Source organism: Cavia porcellus, unplaced genomic scaffold, assembly GCF_034190915.1.
Source record: "Cavia porcellus strain 051 isolate PalLab524CR breed Dunkin Hartley unplaced genomic scaffold, mCavPor4.1 scaffold_2, whole genome shotgun sequence".
In the NCBI taxonomy this organism is placed as follows: domain Eukaryota; kingdom Metazoa; phylum Chordata; class Mammalia; order Rodentia; family Caviidae; genus Cavia; species Cavia porcellus.
Window position 1 is genome coordinate 103,418,229 of NW_026947485.1, and position 3,105 is coordinate 103,421,333.

At 46.3% G+C, this 3,105-nt stretch overlaps 1 pseudogene; it reads right to left on the reverse strand.

Annotated features, from left to right (window-relative positions):
- Positions 1-505: 505 nt before the first annotated feature.
- LOC111754536 (U2 spliceosomal RNA) lies at positions 506-673 on the reverse strand (annotated as a pseudogene).
- Between the last annotated feature and the right edge of the window lie 2,432 nt (positions 674-3,105).

Below are 3,105 nucleotides of genomic sequence, written 5' to 3' on the forward strand. Positions count from 1 at the left end.
AGAACAGGATTATGAGAGGGCAAAAGTGAGACCACCCAGGCTGCACACTGTGTAGTTGGCAGCTGAAGATCTCTATGAGCTGTGCTTTCTCAGGGGTGACTCTTTGGGAGCCATATGAACACTACTGATGTTTAGAAAAAATTTCCGGCATATTGTCTGGCCTTCAGAATAATGAAAGCTGATAAAACATATTTGAGAACTTCTTTCAGGCACATGGGATGGTGTTGACACAGCAGAATTCCCTCTTCAGGGGGATTAATTTGAGTCAAATAAGGGCAACTTTTTCCTGAGACTCTGAGCTCTCTGGATGCAGAGACCTCCTCCTGATGCTGCTGCCCAGGTAGACTGTCCATGGCGTCAATCTCTACTCACTCCCCACAGATGCACACTACACACGCTGACTGCCTGTGGTAAATCCCTTGAGTCCAGGTAAGGGTGCATGCAACTTCTCTCTGCTGGTTGGCCTCCTGGTGGCCCTGGAATGTGGTGGTCAAGATCAGTGGCAGGTAGATAGATGAAAAAGGACCAAGAGTCCAACAATCATTCTTTCAAATTTCTGAAAGTGCATTTTTGAGCCTGGGAAATTTGCTCTGGCTGAGATTTATTGTAGAAATCTAAATACTGATAAGAACAGATACTACACATGATCTTAACCAAAAGGCCAAGAAGGGATTGGAAAGCTAAATAATTCCCCAGAGAAAGGTTTTCCCATCTGGTTCTCAGAGCATTCTGTTGTTTAGCTGAAAACACAACTGAATTGAAAAATGTGCCTCCTTTGGAATGAAGAATTGCAGGTGGTTTATAGGGCCTTCTGTGAAGATACCAGACTGTTTTCAGTTTCCCTTTCAGAGAAAATTTCTCCCAAAGGTGAAGATAAGTTAGATGAGAACAAAAAATGAGCCCTGCTTTGCCACCTCCACTCTCCACCCCAAATCATCCCAGGCCTGGAACCTCACCCTGCCTTGTTCCCTTTGAAGGCACCTGGAGTTCTCCCCTGTGTTGCATTTGGACTGGGCCTCCCACATTGCAGATCTGTGGAGGCTATGCCACCACTGCCTCTTGACAGCAGCTGGCATCTATTAGGACAGTTTTGTTGTCTCAAAGGAAAATGCTAATTCTCCCACCAAACCCTGGGGAAAGAGTTAGTTTTCCTAATTTTAAGCTATTAAAATCAATTGATGTTTTATTCTTCAAGCAGCAAATATACCAGTAGTACAAATCAGAGCAATCCCAAGTACCTGTGGACTCAGCCTGCCAGGTACATACTAATGAAGGGCTCCCTTCTGCAGGAGCAACGCACCTGGCTGCTCTCTACCCTGAGTCACTCCCCGAGGCACCTGCAGCTTGCACATTTACAAGATTGCAGCAGGGCCAATTCTTCCAAATATAACATCAATTAGCTTTTATTTTCACAAATAAAACTCTCTCAGACATGCCTGGAGTACAGATGGAAACAAATGAATCATGATAGGAAATGCAAGGATGGTAACTTTTTAGGATTTTCAAGTCCAGCAGGGATCGTGACTTCTGCCTAATGTAACGTATCTAGACTCTTCTCTGGAATGGAAGTATTCCTCAGAGAGATGCTCTAGGAAAAAAATCCCCCACCATTAGAATGGGTAGCTTCCAAGGCTTGGAGCATCATGGCTCAACAGGGGACTCTCATGGCAAAGACCTGAGGGGCTCACCTCCTCAGCTGTTAATTCCTGGAGTTCAAGCCCTGTCAGGGGCAACCTTGGAAAGAACCAATAGTGTTCAGCAAGCCTGCTAATGCTTGAAGAGATGATCGCTTTTTCAGGCCCTCTTACTACTCAGTCAAACCACTGTCCTTACTCATTTGACTGACTGGTTTCCCTCAATAAGACCATTGCAGAAACTTTTGGCTGCTCGGTGCAGCAGGATTCATTGCTCTTATTTGGTTCTCACTCTGCATCAAGGATGCCTCTTTTAGAAACCATTTACAGAATGATTTAGCTGGTGTCTGCTGTGAAGCCCCCATCATGGACCTTCCTGATGTCTGTGCAACTGTACACTTTCTGGAACCCAGTGGCATCTCTGCTAGCCCAGAGCTGGTAGTATCACGGATCCTGGAAAAATGGAGTTCAGATTCTTGTTACCTTAATCTGGGCTTTGGATTCTTCAGTGGTAAATTGAGACAAAAATATCAGCACTGGATAGCGGGTTAGATGGGATGATATAGCTATGTGCCCTGAGAGCCCAGCACAACATAAACATACAGTAATAACTATTGCCATGACCCATTGTTCCCTGGCTACCAGAGAGTACCCCCACAGTGGCCCCAGATAGTTGTGGTCATGATCTGAGCTCTTGTGGCTGCCAGGCTGCTGACCTTTCATTTTCATGGTTACTTGCACAGAGCAAGGCAATTCGGGCTGGAACACTGTGTGGTAGCACTGGAAGAGCTCTCTGGGCTGTGCTTTCTAAAAGGGTGATTCTGTGGGAACCATGTGAACACTACAGTGTTGGGAAGAATTTTCCAGAATACTGTCATGTCTTCAGTTTGTGTTTGAGGAGACTTGCTCTTTCTCTTTTTCCAATAGTTTCCAGCAGAAGCAATGCCATGACTGATCTGTCCCGAGAGAAGAAAAAAATATGGAGTCCTCAGGACCAAGCAGGCTAGCAGCACCTCCTGTCACCTCTCCAGACTCGGAGGTATCTCACTCTTGATAAGGACTTCAGCTTCTATCCTGCATCACAGAAAATGGTGCAGTGGAAATGCATCGGTACAGGGGGCAGACAGACCTGGTGAAGGGCTTTATTTTCTTAGGCCCCCAGGAGATGGTGAGGATCAATGGAAGCGAGGGTCAAAGCTTGCTCTCTGCCTGGAGCTGACAGCCAGACAGCCAAGGACTTTGCTGTAGGGCAGACCACTCAGAAAGTGCTCTACCAAGGCCTCTCTACCTTGCTTGGGGTTAGGGGTAGAAGGATGCTCTCCTCTCTGGAAGTGGGATCTGAGCTGGCTAATTGCTATCTCTGGGGCCTTAGCTATCAGTGGGTAAGAGACAAACATGAAGCATTTCTCATCTAGGCTTGGGTTCTGCAAATGAAATCTTTCCCACCATAAGATCCACTTCCCCTTCTCTG